An 18226-nucleotide genomic window follows, 5' to 3' on the forward strand; every position below is an offset into this window, starting at 1 on the left:
TCTAAGGATGGGCAATGGTCTAGGGAGGAAAGAGTCTGAGATAAACGTTCTGGGGAATCTGAGCTAGGCCTGCCTCTGTAACAAGGGTGGGTGAGGTCTCCCTCCATAGATCACAAAAAAGGTTACCAGGTTGTTAACTAAACCCACTCTCTGCTTTCTGGATGGAATGCAGGTATTTGATTTTATCTCCCCCACTGGAGAGACACTCCTTCATGATTAACATTTTTGGTTCTCTCTTTTTTCTTTTCTTTTCTTTTTTTCTTTTCTTTTCTTTTCTTTTCTTTCTTTTTTTTTTTTTCTCGGAGCTGGCGACTGAACCCAGGGCCTTGCACCTGCTAGGCAAGCACTCTACCACTGAGCTAAATACCCAGCCCCATTTTTGGTTCTCTTAATACTTCTCTGTGAGTACAAGGACTTCTGTGGCCCCAACCGTTAGCCAGCTGCCCTTAGCACCTAAGAAGCATTCGGGTGGCCAAACTGCAAATAGAAACAGGGATGGGTGTGCCCTCGGGGTCAGAGGAATTACTGCATCTTTACTAGTAGTCTGTTCCTGGTGTGTTTTCCAGCCTTCTGTTAATCAGGACAGCTTTATGAAGGTCACATGTCTTGGGCCATGCCGATGGCCTCTGTGAGGTTCAGGGTAAGACATTCTTGATCAGAGTGTTCTGAAAGTTTCTGACTTTGCTCTGAGGATGCTGCATCTGTCGGATAACCCCAAAGGCTGAGAAGTTAGTCTTTAAAGTTTACCCCACACTTCATAATCTTACAGAAGAGGGTCTGAGAGTCAGAAGGGTGAGTGCTATATAGGGATATTTCATGCATCCCTGGCTTCTGGGAACAGATATTAGCATTGCTTTGCCCCACCCTTCAGATTATGATAGTTTAAGAAAAAACCTTCAGAAAGTATTAAATGCCTCAGGGCAAAATCTGTGCAAGAACCATGGCTTAATCACTCATTTCAGCAAATTCTCTGATAGAAAATCTTTCTCCCTGCTGCTGATAGATAAGACTTCTACTTTTGAATGTTGTCCTAGGGTTTCAATTGCTGTGAAGAGTCTCCATGATCAAAGCAATTCCTATAAAAGACAATATTTAATTGGGGATTCAGAGGTTCAGTCCATTATCATCATGGCAGGAAGCATGGCAGCATCCAGCCAGACATGGTGCTAGAGAAGGAGCCAAGAGGTCTACACTTGATCTGAAATCAGTCAGGAGAAGACTGGCTTCCAGGAAACTAGGGTTTCAAAGCTCACCCCCAAAGTGACACACTTCCTCCAACAAGGCCACACCTTCTCCAACAAAGCCACATCTCCCAATAGTGCCACTTCCTGGGCAAAGCCTATTCAAACCACCTAGAAAGTAAAATTCAATATTCAAAAGTCAATAGTCATTTATAGATGGCATGGTCTTAAGTATAGAACATTTTAAGGAATAGGCATGTAATCACAGCTATTAGAATTAATAAATGAACTGTAGGATCCATGATGGATAAAAAAAAAAAAAAAAAAAAAAAAAAAAAAAAAAAAAAAAAAAACAAAACCTCAGCTCTCTAGCTTCTAATAATGAATAATTGAAGGGCACAGAGAATCAAACTCGGGGTCATGCCCATCCCAGGCAAGTGCTCTGCCCTTCACTTGGCTCTCCAGTCCTTGAATATTTGAATATAAAATAAAGAAAACAATTCTATTTAAAATAGAATCAAAAGGGACAAAATGCTTAAGAATAAATTTAACAAGAGAAGTAGGAGCCTGAACATGGGAAACGCCCTTGGAAGAAACTGTAGAAGGCCTGAGGAAAAGGCATCACTGAAAGTTTATAGACTGTGGTTATTTTGATTTATTTAATTAAAATTGTTTTCTAGCAAGAGACAAAAAAGGTCTGGATTAAATGGGAAGGCCTAAGGTTTGGACCCAAGCAACTGAATGTAGCAGTGAAGTACCTGACCTCCAAAACTCAAGTGTTCAAGGGCCACAGTGAATAAATACAGCCCAGGATCTTTCCTTTCCTTTCCTTTCCTTTCCTTTCCTTTCCTTTCCTTTCCTTTCCTTTCCTTTCCTTTCCTTTCCGTTCCGTTCCGTTCCGTTCCGTTCCGTTCCTTTCCTTTCCTTTCCTTTCCTTTCCTTTCCTTTCCTTTCCTTTCCTTTCCTTTCCTTTCCTTCCCTTCCCTTCTCTTCCCTCCCCTTCCCTCTCCTTTCCTCTCCGCTCCTCTCCTTTTCTTTCTTAATTTAAAAATGGAGTACAATGTACATATTTTTAGTTATCCAAGCATTATTTATGCATATTTATAATACATTTATTTTAAATGTTTGTTTTTGAGATTGTACTTTAATTATAATTCTCCCTTCCCTTCCTTTCCTCCAAAGCCTCCCATATTACACCCCCACCCCTGTCTCCTTCAGATTCATGGCTCTTTTTTCAATAATTTAGACAATATATTTTGATCATGTTTTACTCCTCCCTCAACTCCTCCCAGAATCTTCCACCTTTCTTTCCACCCAACTTCACATTCTTCCTCTAAAAAAAAAAAAAAGCAAAAACAAAACCCACCAGAAAATCAAAACAAACAAAAACCTGTAAGATAAAAACACAGAACAAAGTGACACACACACACACACACACACACACACACACACAAAGAAACAAAAAACATACAAACGAAAACCATGGAGTTCTTTTCATTTTGAGGAAAATACAGAAATAACGTTCAGGTAACTATAAATAATGATTTTAAGTTATTTAGAACAAAGCAAATAAATAAAAATATCCTTTGGCTTATGCACACTGGGAAGATTATTGAGATTCTAAAGGCGTGTGAGCTGCAAGCATGTGGGAGTTAGCATCCATTCAAGTGTCTCTTTGCTTGCTGGTTTACCTCCCCTCTAGGATGCAAGCTCCTCAGGCTGTTTGGGATGTAGTAAGGATACCAGATTATTATGTGAATGAATGAAGAGCAGGAGGAGGAGGAGTTATAGTGGATTAGAACCAAGATCTCAGGGGTTGTAACATCTGGGGAATAAAACTTGTGTGGGTGGATGATAGTTGACAAGCATGTGCTCTCTGAAGTCAGCCGATCTGACTCTGAATCCCAGTGCTGCTGCATTCTGTCTCTGTGATCTTGGGCTCGTTATAGTTCTTCATTTCCCTGTGCCTCCGTTTTCTCATCCATGAGATGAAGGTAAAATAAGGTTTTTATGATCGTTAGTATTGGTCATCAGCTTGCTAAACTCTAGGATCTAGGAGACATGTCTGTGAAAGCATTTCGAGACCGGGCTGTTTCATTCCCCCACCCCTTTGTGGCTTACACATTCAGATCACAGTTCATGTCAGGCAGTACAAACTTAAGGTAGGAACCAGGAGGCACGAACTGAAGCAGAGACCATAGAACACTGCATACTGGCTTGTTCCTCCTGCCTTGCTCAGGGCCACCTACCCAGGGGTGGCACCTCCCACATCAATCACTATTTAAGAAAATTCCCCCACAAACTTGCCTGCAGGCCAATTAATGGAGGCATTTTCTCAGTTGAGGGGGTCCCTCTTCCCAGATGACCCTAGCTTGTATCAAGTTGACAAAAACTAACCCACGCAATCAGTGATGGCATTAAGATTTTACTAATTACCCTAATAATGTTTTTCCTAGCAAAATGATTTAACACAGATCCACATGTTGCCTGTCACGCGTCCAGAAAATTCCATAGTTTCCCCATGACTTTTAGAACTAGAAGAGCTTCTAAGATAGAGGGCAAGTTACCTTGTAGACTGTTACTTGGCTGTTTCCTTAGAGGTCAGGCCATGCACACTTCCTTGGCAGGAATATCTAAGACAATGTAAATGTTCCTGGCAGCCTATCATCGGCCTTGTGATTTGCATTTGATGAAGCTCCAGTGAATGCTACACTTGATCCAGGTGGTTTCTGCCAGGTTGCTGCATTACAAAGAAATTCTTTCCCTTTGTAATGAATAGGCCTTTTATGCAAGGATACTTTGGGGCTATGTAACCATTCCACTTGTCTTCTAAATTTTGCCTGTAAGTTTCGGCATTCATTGATGTGTCTTTCATGAATTAATTATTATTATGATTGTTGCCAAATGGTGGTTTCCGTTTCTATTGTTTCGTTGACTTTCAATAACTGGCATCCATTGGCATGGAGACTTTCTCGTCATCTCCCTCTTTCCTAAATCTGCGTGGTCTCCACATTTTATTTAATAACAATCATTCCCTAGGACATCTACTTCGATGCCCACAGGGTCCTAGTGTCCCCAGTGGTTTGAGTTGGTTCTCCTGTCCCTCAGTGTCGAATTGTCTCCACACTTAAAAACAACCAAAGTCAAAGTCATGCTTTCAGGGCTTCTTCCCAGACACCAGTCAGTGCTTTCTGAGGCCCCTTCTCTTCTGGTCATAGAATATGTTTTGCCACAAATCCGTGTGCTTGGCAAGTGGACTGCTACTGGCCTATTGCTGCTTCCAGAGACTCAGTGCACAGAACCACGACAAAGTGTCAATATTCCGCAGGAGTCCCTAACCATACCTCTGGTTCAGTTGAAACACAATTGGTCCACGTTTTCATATTTAAAATTTTCTTATCAGACAGCAGAAAACCTGTCTCCATAAGCCTTCATATATTTATTTGTTTGCTTAAACCCCGCTGCCGTACAGCAAATCCGCTAATCCATTGGACCACCTTTCAGTCGCAACCTTCTGACTATCCTTTCTTGTATATCCCTAATGGGCTTTTAAGTGAATTACTAAACAGAGAAGGAAGGCAGAATATAGAATGGAGGAAGGGGGGAAATATTAATGAGGCCCCTGATGGTAGACTATAGATTAGAAAAGTAAAATACCGAATAAGAGAGAGAGATTTGCTGGATATGAAAGGTCATTCTTGCTATTTCATGAGGTTACTTTGTGCCTAAAATAATTGAGAGCCACATCTGCTGTTGCTTAAAACAACAAATGTAAGTGGCCCTGCAGGTTAAGTTCCCTTTGTTTGGGCTTAGCAATCTTTGCTGCTTTGACCTCATTATCCCTCTCTCTCAGGGGCCAAGCTGCCAAGGAGCACAGGTCAGGTGAGAGCACTACCAAGTCAAATCTTCAGGTGCTCTTCCTGGGGCGGACATATCTCACTGCATCACTCTAGGTCAGCGGGGGTCAGACTACAGCTAGTTTGAGTGACTGTCCATGAGAAGACAGAAAGAACCACAGAAATGGTTTTCTCCCAATTATTAGGAAAATATAGCAGTATTTCAATTATGTGGAAACATCTAAGGTGGGTTTTTATGAGAAGCTTACTTTTCTTTTTTAAAGATTTATTTATTTATTTTATGTACAGCATTCTGCCTGCATATGTGACTGCAGGCCAGAAGAGGGCACCAGATCTCATTACAGATGGCTGTGAGCCACCATGTGGTTGCTGGGAATTGAACTCAGGACCTCTGGAAGAGCAGTCAGTGCTCTTAACCGCTGAGCCATCTCTTCATTCTGAAACTTATTTTTCATAGTAAATACTTTTGAATTCTAAGATAAGTAAGGTGTCACAATATAGGCATTAAGAAAACTATTTTATCATCGTTTACTTTGAATTTCCATGAGACTTTAATCTGAATTCAGACACGATTCACATAGTTTCGACTCTGTCTCGGCTCAGGTAAAAGTCAGTGATTCTCAAACCTGGCCACAGCTAAGGATCACCAAGACAACATGAGCCACACTGCCCAGGTGGACCATACTCTTAGATGCTGAGGTGGGTTTGGGTGCAAGCTAGAGGCTGCGGTTTTAAAGCTAGGTGGGCGAGCCTAGGGCAGAGCTCACATTAGACTTCCAGTCCTAATGTCAGCATGGCCCCACTGGTCTTTCAGCCTACATGATAGACACTTCCCCAAAGAACCCAATAGCTGCTTAGACCAGGTGACGTTCTTACATCCCGCTGTCTTCTCTCTCCCATCTTATCTCCCATGCATTGTACTTTGCTGTAAGCTTACTAAAGGTAAGATCAGGTCTTCATTTATGGAAAACCCAGCTTTTGGCATTCATGTCTAATTTATAGTAGATGTTCAATTAATGTATGTTCACTCCATTAGTATCTTAGTGCACAGTCTTAGGGTTATCGCTTTCTCTTCCAACATAAGGTTTGGGATCATAGATGTGGATTATGAAAGACCAGAGTTAGAAAATTTGTTTATTCATAAGCTTCATGAATGACTGATAAAACAAACTTGGCCTACAGACACTTGTAAGAGTGAGTATAAAAGCAGGTCAAACATCCTGTGCCTGTTGGGATTGTATCTACTCTGTGATGCCTAGACACACTGAAGACTTTCTTAGGAGAATGACAGTGGCAAATCTATTTGCTTAAGCACAATGAACCTGTATGCCTGTAGCAGAAAAGTAGCAAGCACATGACTTAGAGAAAAGTACAAGCTATCCTTTGTGTCCTTTGTGTTTTGCTGCCTTCCTCTTATGGTTTACTCAGAGGTAAAAAGAGGGCAGGTTTTAATTCAGAAGTCTCCAATTCAAATTTCGATTCCTCAACAAAACATTCCACCCGAGACCCCGAGGCCTGTTTCTTATTTCTCGTGGGCACCACTTTTGCCCTGTGTAGGATGGAGAACAGGAAGGACCCAACTCCACAAGTGACAGCCCTCTGTGTGAGTCTAGTCATTAGTTGTCTACAGAGTTATGATCAGTGTTGTACTGAGGTGAGTATCTCAACGGACCTCCACCAGCTGCTCTCCTCAGCCCAAGAGAGACGACTTCCTCAAGTCTATGTGGTTATCATGCTCAGGGTTTCCCCCCCCCCCCACCTCCCTGCCTCTTTTAAGACAGGGTCCTGTTCTATTGTGCAGGCTCCAGGAATTCTCTTTTAGTCACCCCGGCACCTAGCACCTGAGGCACATGCTGCTGTGTCTTTCCTTCCCTCCTACATCATTTCTACGTCAACCTGGGCCTTGGAACCCAAGCATTGACACTGACAGGAGAGGCATGGCAGCCGGAAGGGCTGTGTGAGCGGGGGCACTGCTTCAAGTGCAGACGAATAAAGACACAAGCAAGCATTTGCTCACTAATTTCAAACGTGCCATTTCCTTTAAGTTATGTATTGTAATACTTCAAAGCATATTTCGTAAAATTAATAAAGTCTGAGCAATTTGAAACCATTCCAGTTGGGTTTTCCAAAGCATCTCTGCTGAGAAAGAGCAATTGGAACCCTGAGGGAATGATTTGATCCACAGGCCAAGGAGAGAGGGATTAAGGAGGGTTGGTTTATGTTCCTAGAATGCCTTTCTATTTCAGGAGAAAATGCTTGCCAGTCCCATCTCATGGCAGCAGGTGGACTTAAACCACAGAAGTGGTTTAAACACTAACCAGCTAAAGAGGGAACGTATACTCTAGATCACACTGCTGACATTTGTAATATTGAACATGGAATAAAACAATTCAGAGAATAAAAATAACAGTTGTCACTGAACTTTGTGTGTGTGGTAAGTGTTGATGTGTTGGGATGCATGTGTACCTATGTGCTCATAGGTATGGGGAGGGCCAGACGTCCACCTTAGGTGTCGTTCCTTGGTATAGGATTCACTAACTTTATCTATTTAGTGTGTGTGTGTGTGTGTGTGTGTGTGTGTATAGGTGTTTGCTCATATGTATGTTGTAATTGTGTGTATTTGTTCATATGTATGTTGTAATTGTGTGTGTTTGTTCATATGTATGTTGTAATTGTGTGTATTTGTTCATATGTATGTTGTAATTGTGTGTGTTTGTTCATATGTATGTTGTAATTGTGTGTGTTTGTTCATATGTATGTTGTAATTGCATGTGTGTGTGTGTGTGTGTGTGAGGGAGGGAGGGAGAGAGAGAGAGAGAGAGAGAGAGAGAGAGAGAGAGAGAGAGAGAGAGAACACCAATGCCACAGCACACGTATGCAGACAGCACTTGGAAGTTAGCTCTTAACTTTGATCTTGTTTTAAGGCATTCTCTCCTGTTTCTGCTTCTATGCTAGCCACTGCTCTTGTTTCTGCCTTCCATCTCTTGTTGGCAGGCTGGAGTTACAGATGTGAACCACTGCTTTTCATCTTTCTTGGGGGTTGCAAGGGTTCATTCCAAAGATCAACCTCAGGTAGTCAGGTAGCTTTTAGCATGCCTCCTCACAAGGGCTCTACATGCTAAGCCATCTCCCCAGTCCTGCCTTGTTTTCTGAGACAGTGCCTTGCACTGGCATCTGGGACTCACTGGTTAAAGGAGGTTCGTTAGCCAGAAAGCCACCAGGAACCTCCTGGCACTGATGTCCCTGTGCTGGGATTACAATCATACCACCATGTCTCGATGTTTATGTGGTTGTGGGGATTGAACTTAAGTCCTCACACGGCTGAAGCCAGCACTGTGAAGACTGATTTTCTGAATCAGCCTTCATTGAACTTTAAGAAATGGATGCCAACTTGTGAATGAAATTATTAGGGTTGTGTGAGGACCTGTGTTAGTTTTGCCTGGTAGTTTGTTTCTAGGCTTCTTGATGAGATTAGGGACAGACACCAGCACTTACCGGCACTCATGCCGTGGAAGACCATTCTGCAGGATACTCTGTGAGTAAAGGCTTTGTGACGTGATGACTTTGGTGACTTTTGATGATTGTCATGTGTCTCTCTCTGGTTGTCAATGGCTTTACTAAGCCATCGGCCTGTTATGGGTCAGAGCACTCGAAAAATAGTAGACCTGATCAATGTGGTTTTATTTCCTTTGTTAATTTTCTGAGATTGTGATACAATTACACCATTTTGTCCTCTTTCTTCCTGCCAAACCCTCCCATGTGCAAATGTATGCTCTCCTCCATTGATTGTTGTTGCATATGTACACACACACACAAACACACACGCACACACATACTCCAAATACACAAATACAATGCACCGAGTACATATAAAGCCCCCTGTATGTGTGTTTTTAGGGCTGACCATTTGATATTGCTGATCAGTGTGTTTAACTCTGTGATTCTCACATTTCTGTTTTTAGGTCATAAGAATTTTATATTTTATAAATTTATATTTTATATGTGATTCCCACATTATTTTTATTTTTTACAAAGAAGTATTACATTTACTAATATCTAAAGACTTGCTATAATCTGAGGTGGCTGTTGGGAAACACTGAACTTGTGTCCCTTAAATATATTGACTGGCCTATAGAACATTCCTTTTGGAATAGAATTGCAATAAGAATTATGTACATTTTTACAAGAAGCATAATTTGATTTATAACTATACATTATGAGTTTTTTGTAAAGGTTTTAACTAAGATGTGATTTTTTTTATATCATAAGCTCAGTGTACAATTTGATGATTTAGGTATGCTTGGAGTTGAATGGTCATTGCCACAGACAATTTTGAAGCATTTTCATTGCCTCAGAAAAGAAACCCTGTTCCCTTTAGCTATGGAATCCATCCCTCCATCCTCTAAACTCATCCTTAACTAACAAACAAACAAATGAACAAACGAACGAGTTAACCAACCAGCCTATTTTCTGTCATTATAAAAAGCCCAGTGCAGACATTTCTTGTGAACGGGCTTGCACAATAAGTGGTCTTCCTGTGGTGGGTTTCTTTCACATGCTGTGACATTTTCAAGATTTATCTCCATTGCCACACATACCAGTCTACCATTCCCCCAGCAATAGAGTTTTGAAGATCTACAGAAAACCAGGAAAATGAGAGAAAAAAATGGGCAAGCTGGGTTGTCACCTTGTAGGGAGCCAGTGGTTTTTCTTGTTGGCTGCCATGGTGAGTACCATAGTACAGGCATCCCTCTCTGGGAAAGGGCTCCACTGGAATAGAAATGGCCGGGTCTAGGGAAGAGCTGCCATCTGTTTCCTTTTTCTAATATTGTTGGATAATTTTATGCTCCAAGTCTTTTTATACACGTTGAGTTCTTCACTGCAAAGTCTGTTTCCCAAATGCCTGGTCGATGCAGACACTTGTTTTTGACTTGTTTTTGAACCCACACCTGTGCTTCTAAAGGAGAGCCTAAAGTCTGAGGTGCTCACACTTGCTTCCTGCTTATTTCCCAAACTGTGGGAATTTCAGGCCGGGGGCATTGGCACTTCAGTTAGAACTTTGAAAACACAAGAGTGGTCATGCATTCAAATATCAGGGAGATTGGGCTGTGTAAAGTGTTGCACAACAATTTTCCTAAGGACCCCAAGACAGGGAAAGGGCAGTTTCTTTTTCCTGACAAATCTGTCCATTGAATTTATCGCCCAATCAAAGAAGCAAAAAGGAATGGAGAGGAAAAAGGAACTCAAAGATAGCTATAGTCATGTTTGATTATAATCCTAATATTCAGGAGAACAAGGGAAGAAGGCCAAGATTTATGGGCCATTCACACACACACAGAGAGAGAGAGAGAGAGAGAGAGAGAGAGAGAGAGAGAGAGAGAGAGAGAGAGAGAGAAGAGAGAGAGAGAGAAGAGAGAGAGAGAGAAGAGAGAGAGAAGAGAGAGAGAGAAGAGAGAGAGAGAAGAGAGAGAGAGAAGAGAGAGAGAGAGAAGAGAGAGAGAAGAGAGAGAGAGAGAAGAGAGAGAAGAGAGAGAGAGAGAAGAGAGAGAGAGAAGAGAGAGAGAGAGAGAGAAGAGAGAGAGAGAGAGAGAGAGAGAGAGAGAGAGAGAGCTTCCAGGGATGAGGTCTCCTGGACACTGCAGCTCCTGTCCTGGGTTGTAACATGCCTTCACACCCCATAGCTACCTGCTTGCTAATGTCCCTGGAACACAACACCCCTTCTTTTAAGTTGCAGAGTTCAAGGGCCTCTGATGACTGTGGGGATGTCTTGGTGGTGTGGCTGGTCCTGGCTTTGCCGATCCACACACAATTTGGACCTGTTCCTTCCGAGTCACTCTTTCTATGTTCAGTCTGTATTCACTCAGGAATCTTGATACTGAGGCTCTGAGGCCAGGGAGACCGTAATGATTTTATTTTTCCTGTTTGCAGTGCCACTATTGCTAGACACTAGGCACACTGCCACCAGTGAGGCAGGCCTCGTTCCTGGGGAATTTACAGTCAGACTCAAAGTCTTCTCAACAAGGATGCCTCTTGGCTCCTGTGGATTCTGTGAAATAACCAAGAACATCAAAAACTCATTTCTTACCTGAGTTCTCTAGAGACAGTTCAAGTGAGTAGGAAAAAGCTTTTACATGGCTGTCACCTCTCTGTATGTGTCACTCACTTTCTAACATGCCTTCCTGTGGAGACTAAGCAAAGTTAAGTGAGACATAGTTGGGACTGGCTCTAAAAGTGACTCCAGACCCTATTTCCTCTTAATGAATTAACACTATCATAGGATACTGAAAACTGTTCATATTGACCTCATATTGAAGCAATACCTAAAAGACATGTACAGGTAATTACAAAGAGTGTGCTAAGTCAGCCTAATAATAAGGACAGAGGTGGTTCCTTAGTAACCAGTGAGGACTAGTCTCCTTGAAATCAAAATCTCCAAAATGATGGAAGATTAAGACTTGGAAGCATAGGACTGGAGTGATGGCTCAGCTGCTCTTCTGGAGGAGGAAGACGTGAGTTCAGTTCCCGGCACCCATTCAGAAGCTCACAACTGTCTGTAACTCCAGTTCCAGGGAACCTGACACCTTCACACAGACACACATGCAGGCACAGCACCAATGCACATAAAGTAAAATAAACAAATAAATAAAAATAAAAGAATTGAAAGTACACTTATCTTTTCAGTGAAAAGTGGCGTCAAATTCTATGCCTCTCAAATACGTTGTTCAAGTTCTAGGTACAAGAAGAAAGACTGGAGGGGGTGTGGCCTCTTCCCTTTGGGATGGTTACTTGGGTGTTCCATGTCAGTTCTACTTACATCTCATTGGCCAGAACTTAATCATACAGATGACATAGATTCAAGAGTGTCATGTGGCCTTCACTGAAGAGCAATGTGCCTGTGCTAGTTATCTTACAGATGGCTTTACAAAACATCCCTAACGCAGACAACTTAAGAAAGGAAGGGCTTATTAGACTCACAGTTTAAGGGCACAGGTGGTCCTGGTGGAGAAGTGACCATGGGAGGAGCTTGATGCAGCTGGTTGCATTGTGCCCACAATCAGGTGGCAGAAAACATTTCTTCCTTCTTATGCAATCCATGTATGGTGTGGCCCATAGCTAAACAGAGTCTCCCATTTCAGTTAACCAAATCAGATAATCTCTCACAGGAATGTACAGGGGCTAAACTGATCTAGATTCTTCCTTACAGCGTGTCTGGAGGGTTGTCTACTAGGTGATTCTAGATACTGTTAGGCTGACAGTCAAGATTAATTGTCATAGGGCCCAAATGCGCTGAGGAATCTGGATGTAGACAAGAACTCAACTTTGTTCTAGTCTATTCCATGCTTTGTTTTATGGTAAAATTTTATTTGTAGTCTCTCAGTCAAACTGGAGGTATCTTGTTTTTGGTCAACAAACACTGATTGATGCACATTGTATTCGGATATTGTGTTAAATGCTAAGGGTAGGACAACCAGCAAGACATAATATGAACAGGATGTTCACTGTGTTTGACTTACTATCTCCAAGAGGCCTGCCTGGGAAAGTTGAGACTTTGATATTAGAAGTTGTAAGAAGCTTAATGGGGTGGGGTTGGTATTTAGGTCACCAGAGATGTGTCTTCAGAGATGTTTTGGGAACTTCTGGCTTTTCTTCCTTCAACTCTAGTTTGCAATGTAGCTGTCTACTCTGACACTCTTTGACCATTGTTATATGCCACCTGCTCCAGTAGACAAAGCAGTAGGGTTTCCTGCTATTGTTCTTGAGCCTCCAAACCCTGTAGCTTTTCTCCTGATTTGCCTTATAATTTGGTTGTATTTGATTGAAGTACTATAAAGCTGTCTAATATATCATCATAAAATGATATATAAAATAATAATATAATATAATAATATAACATTTTATAAATTATTGAGTTCTGCACTTATATGATAAATTGTATGATATGCATCCTAACAAAACTGTTTTTGGTAGGAATATCCTGCATCCAAATCTGAAGAATCCTAGATGCCAAGTCTTCAGAGTGTGATGTTGCTGAAGAGAATGACTTAGAACAGTAGTTATTCTCAAAGTGTTGGTGGCTCAGGAACAGCAGCAGCATCCTCATCCAGGAACTTGCTAGAAATACTCTTGGGCTTTCGTCTACATCGCTGCTTAATTGGACACAGTAAGGGAGGGTGGGTACACATGTCTGTCTGAAGAAATATACTCGGTGATTATCACATACATTCCAGTTTAAAAACCATTGGATAAGTGTGTTGATGAACTAAGAGAAGGAACACAGGGTGTTATTTCAGTCATTCAGGTCAGAGATGATGAGGAATTAGCATTAGTGGCTTGAGATAATGCAACACAGTGGAGATGAAACAATAGAGATTCATTTCTGAAAGAGTCCATGTTTGTCAGTTTTCCATGACTATGACAAATACCCTGTGTGAGTTAGCTTAAAAATAAGAAAGGTTCATCTTAGCTTTCAGTTTTGGAAGCTTTAGAGGCCCTGTCACTCTGCTCTGTTGCAGTACTGTATGTCAGGGTGGGCTATTCATATGTATGGCTGAAGGGGCTATTCATCTCCTGGCCTCTGGGAAGCAAAGAGAAAGAGAAAAAGGCCAGAGTTCCAATAGTCCCTGGATCAATGCCCACCCTCAATGACCCAACTTCCTTTCATAAGGCCCCATATCCTAGAATTGGAAAAACATTTTAAAGCCAAATGAATACCAAGTCCTAATATACTTATTTAACACGGTGGGATCAGAGGTAATGGTCAGTGCTGATGAAGAGGAGTTCAGAGTGTATCAGGGAGTAACATAAACATAACTGACAGCCACCAACAATTCAGAGAAGGGAAGAAAAAAGTAATAAGAATGAATTAAGCTTTGACCCCTTGCTTAATGGTCTTTTGAATACCTTGTGAACCAGATGAATGATAATCTTTTAACAGGATGAGCCTTTAAAGAGAAGCATAGCCTTAATATGTCAGGAAGAACTAATTAAGTTTAGAACGAGGTAAGAATATTCTCTTTGATAAGGTGATCAGGGTAAGACTTTATACTTACATATCCTTCTAGACTATTAAAAAATGCAGACAGGGTAGGACTCTGTTGTTGAAAACATCACATACTTTGGTCATAGCACTTGAAGAAATTAAAATGACCTCCTCCCCTATGGCCAGTTTTCATGGTGCAAGGTGCTAGGTGGCTGCTGGGAAAGAAAGGTACCAAGAGTCTCACTCAACTGTCTCCTGGCAAGGTATGCTCATTGGTACAATAGTTCCAGAAATGGTTTGAAGATGTAAAATTTATTCAATAAGAGCAAACTCATTCCTAGCATTGTAAACTTGGCCAAGTACCTGTGACAAGAAATGTCATAGACCCTAAGGGAGAACATACTACCATAATATACAACTGCCTTCTTAATACTTATCCTTACACACATAGATTAGTATAACTCCACCCACATCAGGGATGCTTCTGCTGGAAGTGTATGGAAGTTAACACCGAGAAACACAAATAGTCAAAGAGCACAGAATAAGTGATTACAGAGTATTCACCGTGAGATGGATCACACCCATTCCCCACAAAGCTCACAGAACATTGAGCATAAGGAGGGAGAAAGATTGTAATAACCAGAGGTCAGGGTATCTTCTGGACATGACAGGCAATTGCACTGAAGAGCTTGCAGCAGCTACGGATGCAAGACAAATCTTACCCAAGGTCAATCTGGTTAACATTCCATTATAGAGGGGGTTGATGCTCAGAAGGCCCTGCTCCTAGAAGAAAAGTTATAGACAGCTCTAGTGAAAATTCTGGAATTTTGGTTTCTTTAAAAACGCAGAAATATTATAAGAATGTGTTTTCATTTTAATCCTAGGAATGTAGGGCTGGTTCGAACTGACTGCAGAGCCAGTTATGATTTGCCCCCTACTCCCAAAGGGTTTCTGTTTTTCTTTTTCTTCTTCATACAGTCTGTTTCAAAAAAAATTAAAAGAGTGGCTGAGCAGTTGGAAAAATTGCAGGTGGAAATAAAGGGGCCTGAGAAACAAACAAATGAAAATGGCTGAAATGGGGAAACAAAAGGGATTACTCTCTTTCCTGAAAGAATTGCAGAGTTGGTTGCTAAAAGTTGCAGGTAGAGGTGGAAGCACTTGGGAAGCAAGGAGCACCAGAAAAGAGACCAAAAATGTTGAGTCCCAGTGACTGAGCAAGAGAGTAAGGAGTTTACCACAGGAGCATGGAGGAGGAAAAACTGTGCTAAAGGACAGTCAGGTCAGAGAAAAGCTGAGAAGTGAGAGGACAATGTGATGAAACAGCCTGTTTTGAGAGAAAGGGTTAATCTCAAACCAACTGAGCCATCAGAGTGGAAGGAGGGTACCTCGGGTTACAAAGTCACCATTGGCTTTCCAAGTAGACTTACAGCATATGCCTGCTAATGGTGTGGAGCAAGATTATGATGGGATAGGAGGCCATCCTATAGAAATGATAGATCTAAGATGTTTTTAAGATTCTATGATTTCATATGGGATGCACTCGCCTTATGTGAAACAAGTTCTAAATAATTGGGCTATTCAAAATATAATTATTAACCAAGACTGGAAGAAATTGATGACAGATGCAGTAGAGGCTGGTCTGCATTTGAAATGGTTAACATGGTGGAGAGACAAAGTCACAAACATTGAACAGTGAAATAGAGTGAGGAGGAATGAATATAGTAAAAACCACTCTCTAGGTGAAAAGTAATACTTTGATATAGAGGAACAGATTAAACTTGATGATTTACTATAGAGCAATGTCTCTTAGTGGCTTTTAGAACCTGGGGTAAAAGTCCACCTTATTTACAAAGATTATACAAGGCTCTGGAGAAGCCTTTACTGATTTTTTTTTTTTTTTTGCAAAGATTAGTCTCAGCTGTAAACAAAGCCATATAAGACTTTGAGGCAAGATAGATATTGATAGAGACCTTTGCATATGAAATTTGAATACCAAATGTAAAAAAATGTTTTTTGACCATTAAAGGTATGAGCAGTGCCTACAAACATGTGAATATAAGGGATACAGCTGATATTGGTTCTAATGTGTACCATGCAAACATAATCAGTAAAGCTATGCTAGAAGTCTCTGATATCAGAATGCACAGTGCTTCAATTTTGGAAAATACAGTCATTTGCAAAGAGACGGTGACCGAGCAGCTAAAGGTCTCAGATCTCAAAATGCCTTGTACTTTAACTGTAGGAAATAAGGTCATTTGCAACAAAATTGTGAACCAGGTATCATTAAGGGAAATGGTTTTTCTAAATATGAACTAGAAAAAAGGCTAGGCTTTCAGGGGTGTGCAGATGATGCATCAAGGGTTGCCATATGACCAATGAGTATAGGTCCAAAAGAGATACTCAAGGCAATATCTGACCATCAGAAACAACAAAAATTGAGCTGCTTAAGTCATGTAGACCAAAAACCTCAACACTCAATAAGAGAGAGTCATTAGGTTATAGGGAGAAAAACTGTGTAATAAGTTTAGCTTATATACTATAAGGATGTGTTAACATCAGGATGGAAGTCAGCTAAAGTTTTGCCCTTGGGATTTGTTTATATTTCCACAGGAAATAAAAAGCTTTGGATAAATTAAAAAATGATAAAGATTACCATTGAGCAGGAAATCTCCTGAAATCCTTGTCCACTAATCCCAAGAGTGCTTATTTTGTTGAACATGTCTATAATTTCCCACTACACCCAGCATAATTAATGGATTAAAACAGAAGGGAGGAAAATGTAGTGAAAATTCTGGAATTTTGGTTTCTTTAAAAGCACAGAAATATTATGAGAATGTGTTTTTACTTTAATCCCAGTTATGGGGGATTGGCGCTGCTTCAGATGAACTGCAGCAGCTGACCATGATTTTCCTTGTGTTCTATCAGAGAAATGATTTTGCCAGCTGCTGATAGTTTCTGTGATTATGTGATGTTTGAGATTCTGGGAACTTTTTAGGGAGTATATAAATGCTAGAACCCTGGTAGGCAGAGTTGGTGGTTGTTAACCATTCAGAGGGTTGGTTGTGTTTTGTTTGCTAGTATTCATTCTCAAAGAAGAAATTAGACTCAGGGATTTCTGTCTCCCTCTTTCTCTATCCTCCTTTCTCTCTTATCTAGTGATAGAAAGTGAAACCTGGGGCATAAAGGGTGGGGAAAAGACCAGCTACAGGTAATCAACAGCTGCCATCAGAAAGAAAAGCAGTTTTCTTCAAGGGTTGGGTCATATACAGTGGAAGATCCCAGATTCTCTATATATGTTAGAGTCTAGGGACTTCCACTGTATATGAGTGTATATACACACACACACACACACACACACACACACACACACACACACACACACCCACGCACATTAGAAGTTGGGAGAATGATGTGAGGTGGAAACCTTGGAGGGTTTGGAAGGTGGTATGATGGAGCAGTTGTAATAAAAACAAAATGCATTCATGTTTAAAGAAAAAACAAAGAATAAAAAGGTGCAAAAATAAATATATATTTTGCTGGGAGTAATGATGGGTGCCTTTTATACCAGCACTTGAGAGACAGAGGTGGGCAGATCTCTGTGGTCTATATAGTGAGTTCCAGGATACTCAGGGCTAAATAGAGAGACCTTATCTTTAAAAATAAGTATATATTTCAACAAACCTCAAATGTCTTGTAGTGAGGCAGATAATACCTTCCTCCAAGGAGTGAATAGACACACTCCTTTCATCTGGGCAAATTGAGCCAATAGAATCAACTCTTTCTGGAACACTCCTCCATTGTTGGTGGGATTGCAGACTGGTACAACCATTCTGGAAATCAGTCTGGAGGTTCCTCAGAAAATTGGACATTGAACTACCTGAGAACCCAGCTATACCTCTCTTGGGCATATACTCAAAAGATGCCCCAACATATAACAAAGACACATGCTCCACTATGTTCATAGCAGCCTTATTTATAATAGCCAGAAGCTGGAAAGAACCTAGATGACCTTCAACAGAGGAATAGATACAGAAAATGTGGTACATCTACACAATGGAATATTACTCAGCTATCAAAAACAATGACTTTATGAAATTCATAGGCAAATGGATGGAACTGGAAAATATCCTGAGTGAGGTAACCCAATCACAGAAAAACACAGATGGTATGCACTCATTGATAAGTGGATATTAGCCCAAATGCTGGAA

This window comes from Rattus norvegicus, chromosome 4 (genome assembly GCF_021556685.1).
Source record: "Rattus norvegicus strain SHRSP/BbbUtx chromosome 4, alternate assembly SHRSP_T2T, whole genome shotgun sequence".
Taxonomy (NCBI): Eukaryota; Metazoa; Chordata; class Mammalia; order Rodentia; family Muridae; genus Rattus; species Rattus norvegicus.